Here is a 17,312-nt window from a genome sequence, read left to right as displayed (position 1 = left end):
TTCTGATAATAATGAGCACGCAACAACCACCACTATCCAATATCCTTGCGAGCATACTTGATCATAATAGTTTGACGGGACCTAATCTTTCTGATTGGCTAAGAAATTTAAAACTTGTCCTGAACCTAGAACGTATTGGATATGTTCTAGACTCAAAGGTTCCTGGTCCCTTACCTCCAGAGGCCACTCAAGAGGAACATGACACTTTGGATAAGTGGAAGGAGCATGATATGAGAGCTAAATGTTACATGCTTGCTTCTATGAGTAATGAGTTATAGAAGCAGCCTGAAAATATGCAAAATGCAAGTGAGATCCTCCTTCACCTACAAGAGTTGTATGATGAACACAATAGGAATGCTAGGTATGAGATATCTAGACAGTTATTCCGCATGAGGATGTTTAAGGGACAAAAAGTAAGAGTTCATGTCCACAAGATGATTCGACTTATGGAGCAGCTGCAACATCTTGACTTTCACATGGATTTCCAACTGCAGACAGATTTGATCCTTTAGTCCCTGCCTGAGTCATTTGGGAATTTGGTGACAAATTTTCATATTATAAAGCAAGAGTATACTTTGGCTGGGTTGCTTAACATGCTGGTTATTGCCCAAAAGAATATGTTGGGCAATAAAGGAAAAGAGGTAGCTTTGATTGCCTCTTTTTCTACTGGAAATTCCAACAAGAAGAAGGGCAATAAGAAAAGGAAACCTCAAATTCCTAGACCTTCCAAGAAGATAGCCAAACAGAAGGGCAAGACCGAAGTTGACAAAGGCAAGGGATAGTGTTTTCACTGCCAAAAGGATGGGCACTGGAAAAGGAACTGCCTAGAGTATCTTGCTTCTCTGAAGGACAATAAGGATAGACCTTCAGAAGGTACATCCGTGTCTTATTATTTAGATTCTGATAATACTCATAGTTCATCTATAGCTTGGGTTTTAGATACTGGTGCTTGTTCTCACATTACTTATGATATGTAAGAACTAGCAAGTAGTAGCAGCTTGCAGTCAAGAGATATTAGACTCCAGGTTGACAATGGCTCAACTGTTGAAGCTTTAGCCATAGGATCTAAATCTTTATATATGTATGGATATGTTTTGTATTTAAATAATGTTTTGCATGTACCTGATGCTTTTAAGAACATCATTTCTATATCTAGTTTGACTAGAAATGGTTATGAATTTCAGTTCACAAATGATGTTTGCAATATTTATTTTGGAAATAAATGTTGGCTCGGGTTATATGCATGATGGACTTTATTATTTGGATAATAATGTTAAATACAAATCTAATGCAAGCAATCTAAATGAATGTAATGCTATGATGAAAATCAACTCAAGTTAAAAATATATTTAGCATTTAAGATTAGGTCATGTTGTAGAAGATAAGATTACAAAGCTAGAGAAAATGGAGATTTTATCCTCATTGGGTTCTAAACCTACTCCAACTTGTGAATCCTGCTTTCAAGGTAAAATGACGAGATCACCTTTTGTTGGACAAGGGCAAAGAGCTGAAAATATTTAAGAATTGATAAATAGTGATGTATGTGGTCCATTTAAGGAAATGGCTAGAGGCGGTTTTCATTACTTTATTACCTTTACTAATGATAAATCAAGGTTTGGGCATTTGTATTTGGTGAAATACAAATACGAATCCTTTGAAAAGTTCAAGAAATTTAAATATGAAGTAGAAAATCAAACAGAAAAAAGTATTAAAACTCTTCTATCAGATCGTGGAGGTGAATACTTAAGTACTGAATTTGATGAACACTTGAAAGAACATGGCATTGTCTCCCAACTGACTCCTTCAGGAATGCCACAATTGAATGGTGTATCTGAAAGAAGAAATCGTACCTTATTAGATAGAATCAGCTTTGCATATTATGAATAGGATTCAATCAAAATCAGTCTCTTCCACACCTTCCAAAAGAAAGTTTTGGATATTATTTTTATTTGCCTACATCACAAAAGGTTGTGGTAAGCAGAGATGTCATATTTTTTGAACAACAATTTATTTAAGAAGGAGCCAAAGGAAGGCAAATAGATTTAGAATTGGAGAATTCTGACCAACTAACAGATCAAATGGATATAGATCCATCTAGTCAACCTACACCTATTGATGAAACATCTACAGTAATTCCTCGTAGATCAACCAGGATATCTCACCCACCAATGAGATATAGTTTTCTTCATGCAGATGAACAAGAGTTATTTACTCATGAAGAAGTAAATCATGGAGATGATCCTCTTACCTATGAAGAAGCTATATCAGATATAGATTCTTCAAAATGGATTGAAGCTATGAAATCCGAAATTGATTCCATGCATAAGAACCAAGTTTGGGACCTTGTTGACCCACCTAAAGGTATTGTACCTATAGGGAATAAATGGGTTTTTAAGAAAAAAATTGGTTGTGATGGAAAGGTAGAGACCTATAAAGCAAGGCTAGTAGCGAAAGAATTTTGCTAAAGGCAAGGAATCGACTATGAGGAGACTTTCTCGCCTGTTGTCATGCTTAAATCAATTAGAATTCTATTAGCAATAGCTGCATACTATGATTATGAGATTTGGCAGATGGATTTCAAAATAGGTTTTCTCAATGGATACATTGATGAAAATATTTTCATGGAATAACCTAAGGGTTTTGAATTCCAAGATGGTTCCAAGGTATGCAAGCTAAAACGATCCATTTATGGGTTGAAACAAGCTTTGAGGAGTTGGAACACCCATTTTGATGAAGCCATTAAGTCATTTGGTTTTATAAAAAATGTGGATGAACCATGTGTATATAAGAAGGTTAGTGATAGTGCTATCACTTTCCTTGTCTTATATGTGGATGACATTCTGTTGATAGGTAATGAAATATGTATGTTAACAACTGTCAAGGTATGGTTGTCAAATACATTCTCCATGAAAGACTTAGGAGAGGTAACCTATATTTTTGGAATTTGCATCTATAGAGATAGAGCAAAAAGAATAATTGATTTATCCCAAAGTCTATACTTAGAAAAGGTGTTAAAGAGGTTTAACATGCTTGATTCCAAGAGAGGATTGTTACCAGTAAGACATGGTATCCACCTTTCTAAAGAGATGTCTCCAAAGACATTTGAAGAAAGAGATAAAATGGCCAGAATTCCATATGCTTTGGCTATTGAAAGTTTGATGTATACAATGATGTGTACTAGGCCGGATATCACATATGTTGTTAGTTTGACTAGCAGGTTTTAATCCAATCCAGGTTTGGAACACTGGATAGCTGTCAAGAATATCCTTAAGTACTTGAGAAGAACTAAGGATTTATTCTTCATTTATAGAGGTGGTGACTTACAATTGGATGGTTATACTGATTCTGATTTCCAATTAGATATTGATGATAAAAAGTCTACCTCTGGGTTTGTGTTCATTTGTAATGGAGGTGCAGTTAGTTGGAAGAGTTCCAAACAGAGTACAACTGCTGATTCCACTAAAGAGGCCGAGTAAATTACTGCATTAGATGATGCAAAAGAGGCTGTTTGGATAAAGAAGTTCATGACAGAACTTGTAGTAGTTCCTTCCATTGAGTTAGCAGTTCCTCTCTACTGTGACAACAATGGAGCGGTCATACAGGCTAAGGAACCCCAGTCTCACCAGAGATCCAAACAAATAGAAAGGCACTACCACATTATTAGAGAGATAATTAGGCGAGGCAATGTAGCCATGTAGAAAATAGTATCAGCTGAAAATCCAGTTGATCCATTCACAAAGCCTATGTCACAAACTCAGTTAGACCGACATCTTAAGAAGATGGGTCTAACATATTGTAATGAATGGCTCTAGTACTAGTGGAAGATTGTTAGTAGTATGCTCTAGAGCATATTATTTTGTATGTATCTTGTGTATATTTTATTAATAAAAGGCAATTTCACTTTTCTGTTTACATAATATATTTATGTATAATAGAAAATGTCCATTGATAGTTTGTTAGAAATTCTATTCTTAAGTTGTTAAGAATATGAGTGACTGTATTTCTAATACAAAGTATCATAAATTGGTTCACAATCGAGGATACTTCACACAGGACATGACTTATCCAGAAAGATTATAATCATGTTTGTTCCCAAGGTATTTATATGAGATATAAATAAGATGGAGTGGTGAGTCTCATGCCACATAACAAACATGATAGGCACATATACATGATAAGTAGGACGAACCAGTGATGCTTATGACAAGCACATGGAGTTTACTCATGTCAATGCATTGTCATATATCATATCAGTGCGTATAATCTTTGGACTTGAGATAACACAATTATCTTGTATATAGGTGGTTTGAGTTTGATACTGCTTTCATACTTATACTGTGTATGGGTATATAGGCATATGTTGGCTCCTACTAGTTATATATGGAGATAGGTGTTGATCAAGATGGAATCTATTACCCTAAGTAAATAGAGATAAAATCCTATATTCATTTAATTGTTCTTGATGTTTCAAGTTCCTGGCCAGGACAAACAGATTTAGTCAGAAAAGAGTTTTTGACAAGAAAAATCTAATTAATAAAGAACTGGAACTAAAAGAGAATATAATGTTCATAGCAAATGGGGTTTGATATTAACCATGACTCCAGCTCAAATTGAGATTTTGTAACAAAGAGATTCTAGTGCATGGTAACATATGATTAAAGGTTCATTTAAGGTATTCCATGTTACTGATTGGGTGGCCATGGCACGCTATGCTAAGTGTCAACTATGGTCTATGAGATGCCTAAAATAATTTAGAGAAATTATTTATGGTAAGAAAGAGTTCTGATGATATTAAGAGTTAATTTCATATCTCATTGCCAATTGGTGATGAGCCTAGTTAGTCACACACATACACAAGTTAATCACCAAGTAAAATGTGATTTAATTGATTAATTAAAGAATTTAATTGATTAATTAAATAGGTTTGGTTTGCAATGAGATTGCAAAGTCCCTAGCATGGCTTGAAACCAAATCTAGGTTATTGGATGTATAGTAAAAGTTAAATTTATATTTAAAGTATTTAAATATAAATTTAATTATGAGAAATTAATTAATGGAGATTAATTAATTAATTTATATTTGATATAAATTAATCAGAAGAGGAGAAGTAATGATTTTGGGTTGAGAACTCAAAATTAAAACATAAGGGTAATTTGGTCATTTCACATGGTGACATGTGGCACCATGAGATGGTGACACGTGGCACAATCTCATGGTGCCACATGTCTTCCTATCATGCAAGATGATCAAAGTCAAGATTAAGTCTAGCTTTGACACTTGGCTAAATGAGATTAAGTTAATTAAAAATAAGATGCAATGTGGTGGTGATATGTGGCAAAGGTTTTAAATGATTATTTGACCTAATTACAAAAGGAAAAGAAAGAAGAAACAAATAAAAAAGAAAATTCTCTCTTTTCTCAAGGGTGGCGGCAACCTCTCTTCCATCTCCTCTTCTTGCTTTGTTCAATAATTCAAAGAGAATCACTTCATTCCCTTTGAATTAAAATTGCTAGAAATTATTTTTAGTGTCCTATACACACATATAACCTCTCTAAAGGTAAAACCCTAAATTATAATTGGTTGGAGAAGCAAAATTGGAGGCTACCCATTGGTGATCTTGGTGTGGACAAGCTAGAGGGACAACATTTGGGGTCCTAGGAGCTTCCTAAAGGTGTCAATTGCATCCATAGTGCATTAAAGAGGTTAGTGCCCAAATTTCTCTTTCAAACTAGGGTTTAATTGAATTAATTTGTTAATTCACAATCTCGAATGGCAAATGAAGATCCTAATACATATTAAAAGTGTTTTAATATGAAATTGAGCATTAAAATAAATTAGGCACATAAGAGATGTGGCATGCTGCATAAAACCCTAGAATAAAATTTTTGAAATTCAATGCTCCAATGAACCAATTACCATGCTTCCGCTCCTTCACATAATTCTCATCACGTCATTGTTCATATTCATTTCAAGTGAATAAAATATGTCATTTCATTCATATTAATTTACATACAATAATGTACAAATTATATACAATCCAAAAATTTAATTATATATCTTAAAATGATTTACAACATTTACTTATGTACAATGATCAAAATGCAATATCTAATATATACATGAGCCCTACCAAAATAACTGATGAAGTGACAACCTACACTGTAGCAGATTTGATCAAAATCCTGTCAAGGCTCTACTGCTATTGTTGCTACTGCTAGTGCTGATCTCCCATACCTATGCGAGGAAACAATCCATCGCGCTAAGCATTTCTGCTTAATGGTGCAATAATTGAAATAAAAATAACTAATAATTGAAATAATTATTCTATGTAAAATTTCCTAAATTTTTAATTAATTACATATTTGCAAAACTTTGGGAACAAATAATTTATCGGGATCTTTTTATTCATATATATCATATTCAGTCTTATTAAATCCATAATAGTGATCTCTTCATATACCTATTTAAATTTAAAGTGCATTGCTCATATATGTGCCCAAGTAACCATTGACAGACTATAAAGACTGGATACAAGGGAGTACACTAGTTAGACATCCGTATGTCTAGCAAGTATATAATGGTCATGTCAGGCACTAGGCCAGCGCACAGGCATAAAGCCAGAAATCATAATAGCCAATAGGCAGGCATAAAACCTGTAGAACAATTATATCAGACATATATTGTCTATTAATGATTATTCCTGTAGACAGTACTATAATCTGTAGTCCCTAATTGGTATACCAATCGATCCATGCTATATAAATAAGTTTAAGTACACTTTGGGCAAAAATAATATTTTTAAGTATTTATAGTTTCATTATTTCATATTATGTACTAATTGTATTTTATAACATTTTCATGTCACTTGTAATGGGAAACATAAGTCCCACATGCATATTCATATTATTTTTATGTTTAACAAGTTATTTTAGTTCATATCACATCATATGTCAAGTTATTTTACGAACCTTTCTCAAGGTCCAGATTTGGTATCTTTAGTTCACCTAGCATATTGTTCAAGATGAGGCCACTGTTTCGCCATACTTCCTTCATGGAAGTTGTTCCTCTGTATCTTGTCTTTGTTTTCCTTTTTGAATCATGTCATTTGGAGTTTTAGAACTCAAGTTCTGGTCAAATAACCAAAATTGGTTCATTAACTCACTCTAGTTCCAGAACCAGGCAGATTCTGGAATCAATCTTTCCCTAATTATTTGGACATGTTACAGCCACTTTTAGGCCTAATGTTCTCTATAGAAGTTGTTACCCTATGTCTTAGATCACTCAGATTTAAGAATTATAATTTTTCAGGTTTTGTAGAATTAATTATATAAATTAACTTGCCTGGACTTAGGTACCCTATGTCTACAGGATTCTAGGTTCAGGTCAGTGGTTTTGACTCCCGTTTTAAGGTTCTTACACTTAACATTTGAGGCAAGTTTCAAAATCAAAGTTGGATCCCTGTCTCTTAGGTTTCCAGAATAGTTTGGCTCATCCCATTTGGGATTTTCTAGTGAAAGTTATGGTATATACTCTATTCTGGGGTCAGGTGGTGGTTGAGGCAAATTCTAAGATTTGGTGTACTAACTTGTTCTAACAATTTGACTTATGATAAGTGCATAATTTATTAATTTCACTCCCATCACATTTAGTATATTTAGTGTGTTTTTATGTTTAATTCAGTTGGTTAAAATATATTTAACATTTAAATATATTTTTAGATAGTTGTGGAATAATTATGTTAAATGGAGAAATTTTCAGTATTTGACCTTTGCTGTATTTTTCAAGTGTTTGTAAAGTTGTGGGTCTCCAAATTGAGTGCTGTTTAATCTATTGAAAAGCTAAGATAGAGCACTTGAAATGATAAAGAGGGACCAAAGCCCAAATCAGTCTCCAAGGTTGACAAAATGAGCTATGGATCTATTGCAAAAGCCCATACTCGATGGGTCACGACTAGTTTCAGTATTTATTTTTTATCCAGAGTTTCAGATGTCCAAATGAAGCAAGACCAAGCTCAATTGAACCTTAAGAGCCACCTCTATAACTTCTATGAAGGGCTGGACGAGAGATGAGGCCATTTTAATTGTCAAAAACGGCAATAAATTCGTTACAATGGGCTGGACCGTCTGACTGAACCAATCCTAGTTTTTGGGCCATAACTTGGGCTGTAAACCTCGGATTTGGGTGCATGAGTACCCGTTGGAAAGCTAAGAAATAGGGCTACAACTTTCCTAAAGAGGGCAAAGGCAGATTTGGAAAGAAAGCTGCTGAAAATCTGCCTTGATTCCAGAAACATGAATGCAAGCTGAAAATCTACATCTTGAATTTCAAAACCTTTCCTAGTTTGGTTTGGTTCCTATATTTGGAATTAGGCTTTTTTAGTATAAATATATCTTTGGGTAGTAGCTAAGAGCATCTCAATTTAGACTTTCGTTCTCCATTTACATTCTAGATTTCTTCTTTATTTCTTCTTTAATTTTCTATAAGCCATGAACATGAGTGGCTAAGTTTTTAATGTAGTTCAAGGGATTCAAGTTCTTATGTGTGATTTGTGAGATCAGGTTCTTAATTTAATTAATGTCTTTTTGAATAGCTATTGTTTTCTGATTTAATTATTTTTGATCTATTGAATGATTTGCTAAAAAGGCCTATTAGTTAATTGTTTGATTTGATCAATTGCTAGTTCATCTTCATAATCCGTAATTGTTGTGTAAGATTGAACATGAGTAGCAATTAGGTTTTATTGATTATGATCCCAGTTTTCAATAATAACCTAAGGAAATAATAGGGTGGATTGAATGATTTATGCTTCATAAATTGTTATTCAGCTTAACTACTTCCTTTTCTTAAAGCAGTTATTAATTTGATGAGGATTGCTTAATACCAACTCAGTTAATAATTAGCGTCAATAAGAGTGTTGGGCTCAAATTGATGAATATAGGGAAGTCAGGGGTTTACCTCGCTGTTTGGTAAATCTACGTTAAGTATTTAATAAGAGATAATTATATTTCTTTTGTCTATGATCAAATCAATGCATTGGAATGCGAATTACCTTAGACTGAAGTTTGTTTAAATTGAGATTTTTCATATTTAGTTCTTGCATTTCTGATTTCTTTTGATTTTGTGTTACAAACCCTCCCCCCCCCCCCCCCCCAATCTTTGTTTCTTTCATTTTCTCTTACACACAAGTGCACGAAATTTAATAATTCAGTCTCTAGGGTTCGACCTAGATTTACTACTTGCCGTAGAAAATATTTCATTACTGGTAATTTTAGTTAATTTTATTTCTGGTGGATTCGACACCCATTAAGAATTTTGGCCCCATTGTCGGGGACTGAAATTTATTGGAATTCGTGTTTTTGGTGTTAGGATATTTTGTTATTAACTCTGTTTGTGAGTTGTTGCTATTTTCAGGTTTTTGAAAAAAAAAATAAAATAAAATAATTACGGTGTTACTATTCATTGTTACTGTTTATTAAGGATTTTGGTTGAATTTGGAGGGCAGCCCATACCTATTTTGAAGGAAACGACGCTCTGATCAAGACCAATCAATCCATAGGATTCCTTGGCCCCATCCTATTGAGGCCAAATTCCATTGTTTTCTAGGGTTTTAAGGCATTTTTTTTATTTTTACTTTGATTTCTCTTTGTTTATGACAAGAATTTCTCAATCTGGTGAGTTGATCTTTGATCTAGAAGTAGAAAAAAAAGCTAAACGATTGAGAAAATTGGCTAAGCAAGCTAGGCAGATTCCAAGTACATCTGAAGGAGTCCAATCTCCAAAGGAGCTAAGTTCATATTCGGATTCAGAGTCAAGTTCCGAAAATGAGACCATGGCTACTACTAGGACTTTGAAAGAGTTGGCTGCTCCTGATCTAAACCAACAACCTTTGTGTATCCAATACCCTGCTTTAAATGTTGTTTTTGAATTGAAATCTGGACTAATCCATTTGTTGCCTAAGTTTCATGGTCTTACAGGTGAGGATCCACATAAGCATCTAAAGGAATTTCATGTTGTGTGTTCCAGCATGAAACCTCAAGGAGTTTTAGAGGATCAGATCAATGAGCTTTTCCCTTCTCATTTGAGGGCTCAGCTAAGGATTGGTTGTATTACCTTCCTTCTGGATCTGTTAACTCATGGAATGGAATGAAAAAGATATTTTTGGAGAAGTATTTTCTTGCTTCCCTTGCTACCAATATAAGAAAAGAAATTTGTGGCATCCGGCAGTGCAATGGAGAGAGCTTGTATGAGTACTAAGAGAGATTTAAGAAGCTGTGTGCAAGCTGTCCCCATCATCAAATAAGTGAGCAGCTGTTGATTCAGTATTTCTATGAGGGACTTCTACCAATGGACCGCAGTATGATAGATGTTGCAAGTAGAGGAGCTTTGGTTGACAAGACACCAGAAGAGGCAAGGAGGCTGATTGCTAACATGGCAGCAAATTCTCAATAGTTTGGAATGAGAATGGATCACGCACCTAAGAAGGTTAATGAGGTAAGTACATCTAACCTTGAGAAACAGATTTTTGATTTAACTTCTTTAGTGAGGCAATTGGCTGTAGGAAAAAAGCAAACTGTTAAGGTATGTGGAATTTGTTCTGGTTCGAGTCATGCTACTGACATGTGTCCTGCGTTACAAGAGGATGAATCAATGCTACATGTTAATGCAGTAGGAAATTATGGATAGCCACAACACAGGTATGATCCCTTTTCCAATACTTATAATCCAAGATGGCGAGATCATCCCAGTCTGAGTTATGGGAATCAACCGATGCAAAACCAATACCAACAACAGAGATAAGTGAATCTACCATCTCCACCTCTCTCAAATCAAGGTATGTCACTTGGTGAAATTGTTAAGGCTTTGGCTAACAATAACCAACAGTTTCAACAGGAGACCAGAAATAGCATTCAAAACATAGAGAGGCAGATTGGTCAGTTAGCCTCATCTGTGAGTAAGCTGGAAGTTTAAGGTTCTGGAAAGCTTCCATCACAAACAATCATGAATCCTAGAGAAAATACAAGTGCGATACTATTGCGGAGTGGGAAAGAAGTTGATTATCATACTCAACATGAGCCAATAAAAAAGAAGAAGCAAGGAGCAAAAGAGTCTAAAGTTCCTGAAGTTGAGGTAAATACTGAACCTAACTTGAATAAGGTTAATAATTCTGTTCTTCCTCCATTCCCATGTAGGTTGGCTAAAAATAAGAAAGAAGAATAAGAGAAAGAAACTTTGGAGACTTTCAGAAAGGTGGAGGTGAATATACCTTTACTTGATGCGATCAAACAAGTTCCCAAGTATGCTAAATTCCTTAAGGAACTATGCACTACAAAGCGCAAATTGAGGAATAATGAGAAGATCAGTGTGGGGGAAAATGTATCGGCATTAATTCAGCAAAAATTACCCCCAAAGTGTAAGGATCCAAGTTCATTTTCTATTCCCTGCAGAATAGGTGATTCTAAATTTGAATATGCAATGGCAGATTTAGGAGCATCTATTAATGTTATGTCAAATTCAGTTTTTCAAACTTTAAATTTGGGTCCTTTGAAAGAAAACAGTGTCATTATTCAATTAGCTGATCATTCTAATGCTTACCCATTGGGAGTAGTTGAGGATGTGTTTGTGCAGGTTGGAGGATTGATTTTTCCTGCAGATTTTTACATTTTGGATATGGAGCATGATAGTGCTCTCTCATCAAATTTAGCTTTGATTTTGTTTGGAAGACCTTTCCTAAAAACTGCCAAAACAAAAATTGATGTGGATGAGGGTACCTTAACTATGGAGTTTGATGGAGAGACTATCAAATTTAATATTCTGTCTTTTCTATTAATGTTGTTGATACATTTGTGTAGGATGTTTTTGAGGATGAGTTAGAAAGAAAATCACATTTGCATGAATTAGAGGAAATTCGCCTTAAGGCTTATGAAAATTCTAGGATCTATAAAGAAAAGACAAAGGCATTCCATGATAAACTAAGGAAGCAGTTTGTGATTGGACAGAAAGTTTTATTGTATAATTCCAAATTGAAGCTAATACCTGGTAAGTTGCGTTCTCATTGGATTGGACCCTTTGTTGTTACTAATGTGATTCCTTATGGTACAGTTGAAGTTTAGGAACTAACAAAATGTTCAAGGTCAATGGTCATAAACTCAAGCCATTTTATGAGGGGTTTCAGGAGAATTCAGTGGATTAAGGAGCTTTGTCATGTCGAGCTAACAACGATAAACAAAAGCGCTTCTTGGGAGGCAACCCATGGATGGCTTGTTAGCCACAATCAGATTTGTTTTCTTTTCCTTATTTTATTTTATTTTTCTAGCATTTTTTTTTCTTTTTCTTTTCTTTTGCATTTGGGCTTTACATTGGGGACAATGTAAGTTTTAAGTGTGGGAGAGGAGAAATTTGTTGCTGCAATCTTATTAATTGTAAAAATAAAAAAATAAAAAAAATAAAAATAAAATAAATAAAAATAAAATAAAATTTTTTCTCTAAAGCTTGATTCATGATTCTTTATTAACTCTCAGAGAGAAGTGGTTTGTCCTTGAAATGACTTTTCTATTTTAGATTGAATTTTTGAAATTTTAGGCAAAGTATTAGTAACTTTAATGATGGATTTTTCCCTCTTCTCCATACCATAGAGCAATTTTTTTTTCCTGCATAAATTATTTGGGCTTAATTTAATGGTGAAATGATTAGTTATGTGTGATTTAAACTAGTGTCATGCATATTTCAGAACTTTGTTTAATCTATCAGGGCACTTTATAATATATAGATGCATAAATTGGGAGAAATAAAAGGTTGAACTTGAAAATTACTCTGCTATTTTAGTTAAGCAAACTAACCAGGGGTCTTCATGAACCCCATGTCAATTCTCAGGCCAAAAGCTAGCTAGGATATGAACAAGGTACTTTTCTGAAGGTGACGGTTGAAATAAAAAAAAAAAAAGTAACTGTGACAAGAGAGAAGTACCAATTTCAAATATAAAAAAAAGGGGGCATTTCTATCTCCCCTAAGATTTGCAAAGAGCTATAATGGTTGTGCCTTGATAAATTAGCCTTGTGTTTTGGTGTGTATTGACTTAAAATTTTATAGAACTTTAATTGTGTGAGCTTAATTGATTTTAAGCCTTTTGTTTTGTGTTGGAAAATTGTTGATATATTGGTATTGTGTTGATGGAATTTATTATGATGGTTATTATCTTACTTGCCTCTTCTTTCAAACTTTTAATCTTTTAGAGAATGTTGTGATAGGGTGAAGTTAAGGAACTTCTAAGTGGAGTTGATTGAGAATTTAAGTTATGCTTGAGGACAAGCATGGAATAAGTGTGGGGGAATTTGATAAGTACATAATTTATTAATTTTACTCCCATCATATTTAGTGTATTTAGTGTGTTTTTATGTTTAATTCAGTCGGTTAAAATATATTTATCATTTAAACATCTTTTTAAATAGTTGTGGAATAATTGTGTTAAATGGAGAAATTTTCAGCATTTGACATTTGCTGTATTTTTCAGCATTTGACATTTGCTGTATTTTTCAGGTGTTTCTAAAGTTGTGGATCTTCAAATTGAGTGCTGTTTAATCCATTGAAAAGCCAAGATATAGCACTTCAAATGATAAAGATGGACCAAAGCCCAAATCAGTCTACAAGGTTGACAAAATAAGCTATGGATCTATTGCAAAAGCCCAGACTCAATAGGTCACGACTAGTTTTAGTATTTATTTTGTATCTGAAGTTTCAGATGTCCAAATGAAGCAAGGCTAAGCCCAATTGAACCTTAGGAGCCACCTCTACAACTTCTATGAAGGGCTGGACGAGAGATGAGGCCATTTTAATTGTCAAAAACAGCAATGAAATCGTCACAATGGGCTGGACCATCTGACTGTCCCAGTTTTTGGGCCATAACTTGGGCTGTAGACCTCAGATTTGGGTCCATGAGTACCCGTTGGAAAGCTAAGAAATAGGGCTATAACTTTCCTGAAGAGGACAAAGACAGATTCAGAAAGAAAGTCGCTGAAAATCTGCCTTGATTCCAGAAACGTGAATGCAAGCTGAAAATCTGCATCTTGAATATCAAAACTTTTCCTAGTTTGGTTTGGTTCCTATCTTTGGGATTAGGTTTTTTTAGTATAAATATGTCTTTGGGAAGATGTTAAGAGCATCTCAATTTAGACTTTCGTTCTCCATTTACATTCTAGATTTCTTCTTTATTTCTTCTTTAATTTTCTATAAGTCTTGAACATGAGTGGCTAAGTTTTTAATTCAGTTCAAGGGATTCAAGTTCCTTTGTGTGATTTGTGAGACCAGGTTCTTAATTTAATTTATGTCTTTTTGAATATTTATGGTTTTTTTATTTAATTATTTTTGATCTGTTGAATGATTTGTTAAAAAGGCCTATTAGTTAATTGTTTGATTTGATCAATTGCTAGTTCATCTTCATAATTCGTAATTGTTGTGTAAGATTGAACATGAGTAGCAATTAAGTTTTATTGATTATGATCCCAGTTTTCGATAATAACCTAAGAAAACAATAGGGTGGATTAAATGATTTATGCTTCATAAATTGTCGTTCAGCTTAACTACTTCCTTTTCTTAAAGCAATTATTAATTTGATGAGAATTGCTTAATACCAACTCAGTTAATAATTAGAGTCAATAAGAATGTTGGGCTCGAATTGATGAATATAGGGAAGTCAGGGGTTTACCTCGCTGTTTGGTAAATCTACGTTAAGTATTCGATAAGAGATAATTGTATTTCTTTTGTCTATGATCAAATCAATGCATTGGAATGTGAATTACCTTGGATTGAAGTTTGTTTAAATTGAGATTTTTCATATTTAGTTCTTGAATTTCTGATTTCTTTTGATTTTGTGTTACAATCCCCCCCCCCCCCCAACAAATCTTTGTTTCTTTTGTTCTCCATTACACACAAGTGTACGAAATTTAATAATTCAGTCTCTAGGGTTCGACCTGGATTTACCACTTGCTGCAGAAAATTTTTCATTAATGGTAATTTCCGTTAATTTTATTTCTGGTGGATTCGACACCCATCAACTTAGTTCCCTTGGGTTCTTGGTTCTGGTCAAAACATCAATATTATAGATCTATGTCTTATAAAAATTTTGGCACTGGTTTCATTGCATTTGTAATTTTGTGGATCAAGTTATGGCATTTTTTCCAAAACTGATCGGGTAAGCTTACGTCCAACAAATTCTAGGCAGATTGGATCTAGACATTTTTGTGATCTAACTTTTGCTTGCAATTTGATTTCGTTAGATGCAGATCTGGATTCTTTTTTTTCATAAAAGTTGTAGTCCTATGTCTAAGCTTTCCAATGGTACAAAAATCAGGTCATTCTGACCATCCTAGAGGGAGTTATGGCCAATTGAACAATTACTGTTCATATGGTCATTTTTTCCAGGTCCAGATTTTGGTTATCCGGATTTAAGCCAATTTTAGGCCAGGTTAGGGATAGGTTTTGGGCATGATCTCTCCATAAAAAATGTGGCAAATTGTCCTAGGCTTCATCTCCAATTGACCTCACACCAATTGGAGCAACATAACTCAACTTATAGCTGTCTAAGCATGCTGGACTCATAGGTCCAGAAATCCTACATGAAAATCAACACTTCCTAATTCAATTCCTCCAACTCCCAAACTTCATTTAACATACATGGCACTTCTAAATATCATCAATTCACCTCAACAAAGCCAATTTCAAGCAATAACACAAAAGTCCCAAAGTTAGGTTAAAACCCTAACTCAAAGTTTCAATCTCAAGCATTCTCAAGGCAATTCAACTTCTAATGCGTATAAGTTCATCCATCAATATCACTAACCAATTCAAAACCATCAATTCATCACACTTTCCATGGCTGCCGAAATTAGGGTTTCCCCTACTCATGGTATTCATTTTAATTTCATAGAAATTTACTTCAATTTACCATACTAATCATACTTAAAGATGGAAAGAAAAGTGTTTAGTGCACTAACCTTGCTTATGTCCAATTCCAAGCTCTCAAAACTTTAAATTTTCTACTTCTTTTTGCTACTAGTAGACTCTTAAAGGTATAAAATTAAGTTTTAATGAAGGGACTAGGAAATTTTATGGTGAGAATTGGTAGAATTTGAAGCTTAGAAGGAAGAGCATCAATGGAGGAGATGAGAAGTATGGTTTGGCCACTTTTGAAGAAGAAGAAGAAGAAAATTGATTTTTAATGAAATTTGTCTCTATTCAAGCTTTTCCTTATCCCTTATAACTATTTGTTAAATGTCAATTGATCAAGCTTTTTAATGATGTCATTATGACATCATGCTTGTGCAATAACATATTTCTTTTTTCTTCTTTTCTTTTCTTTTCCCATTTTTCATACCATAATTCATGATTTAATTTATTTTATGTGTTTTAATCTCTCTCATTTTAATTGATATTTAGGTTAAAATTCAACTCTAAGGTTGAAATGACCAAAATGCCATTCATTAAGCTTAACGGGTTATTTTTGTTTGTATCAATAAATAAATTTTTTTGAATTTTTTTTGATATTTTTAATATCATTTATACCTCAGTAAACCTTTAATTAAGTCCCCAAAAATTATTTCTTAGGGTTCCTCGCGGACCTAGGGTTGGCAACTGCCTTCGTTGTTATTTCCCAGTACAGTCACCCATCGTCGTGGCTCCGGCTCCTTTAACCCAGTTGCATTTCATTACTCTTATTTTCTTTTAATTTTTCTTATATTTTCTAATCATTTATTCCATCAATTTATATCTCCTCACTAAAGTTTAAGTATAGTGCCAGATATTCTAACTGTCCAAACAGACATTAGTCATCGGAACAGTTAAACGTACGGACTACCTATGGTGAGGGCGTTACAACGGCCTTTATATCTGTTACATAACGGTAACAACCATTATTTATCATTATGTAATGATAACGGATGTTATTTCCTTTACTATAATAACACGGAAACAATGTTGTTGTCATTCTCTTATTTTTGTCCACGTATTCTCTCTTCTACGGTTATTTTATCTTTCATATTCTCTCAAATTTCTATCTAAATTTTATTTTCTTCTACAAATTCTCTCCCTCATTGTTTGCTAAGTTAAGATCATCATCAAATATTTCTATATTAACTATAACTTGTTTAATGCTAATGATGTCTAAACATGATATATTTAATATTTTTATTTGATGTATTTGTGATCATTATATAACTATCTTAATTTTATTTGTATATACCAATATATAGTCATTTTATGTTGCGGCAGTTATAAGTCTATTTTTCTTACCTCCAATTGTGATCGAGATCGCAATTTGAAAC

Source organism: Hevea brasiliensis, chromosome 8 (assembly GCF_030052815.1).
Source record: "Hevea brasiliensis isolate MT/VB/25A 57/8 chromosome 8, ASM3005281v1, whole genome shotgun sequence".
Taxonomy (NCBI): domain Eukaryota; kingdom Viridiplantae; phylum Streptophyta; class Magnoliopsida; order Malpighiales; family Euphorbiaceae; genus Hevea; species Hevea brasiliensis.
This window is presented reverse-complemented; position numbering follows the sequence as displayed.